Source organism: Buceros rhinoceros, unplaced genomic scaffold, assembly GCF_000710305.1.
Source record: "Buceros rhinoceros silvestris isolate BGI_N320 unplaced genomic scaffold, ASM71030v1 scaffold29086, whole genome shotgun sequence".
Lineage (NCBI taxonomy): Eukaryota > Metazoa > Chordata > Aves > Bucerotiformes > Bucerotidae > Buceros > Buceros rhinoceros.
The window spans coordinates 1-402 of record NW_010419743.1 but is presented as its reverse complement, the minus strand read 5'-3'; positions in this window follow the sequence as shown (position 1 = coordinate 402).

Sequence of the window (402 nt, the reverse complement as noted above, 5' to 3'; positions counted from 1 at the left end):
TCACAGCCTCAGAGCAGAAACTCAGCGTTGGTTTTGTCCCACCGGAGTCCACCTCTCGGTGGGCACCTTCCCACACAAGATAATGTCAGAAGAGAAACTCGCTTTAGCTAATGGTTACTGCTTAGGCCACTTTTCTAGAGGAACTGTACGAAGAGAAATAATCCCATTAAAGAAGGTATTACCAGCTTAGCGGTTTGGTTCCCTGGAAAGTCAGAATTGCTACAGCCGAGGCTTTGCCCTGACCAAAAAGCCTCTCAAAGAGAGAAGAAAAAAGCGGTGGTTAAGCGTAGCACTACGCAGACACACGTAGAAAGATGTTCCAGGTCCGAGCTGGTACCTCGATGCTCTCCGGCACCGCACAGCGCTGGTTCCGCGGCCGGGACTGCCCGCGGCCTGCCCATC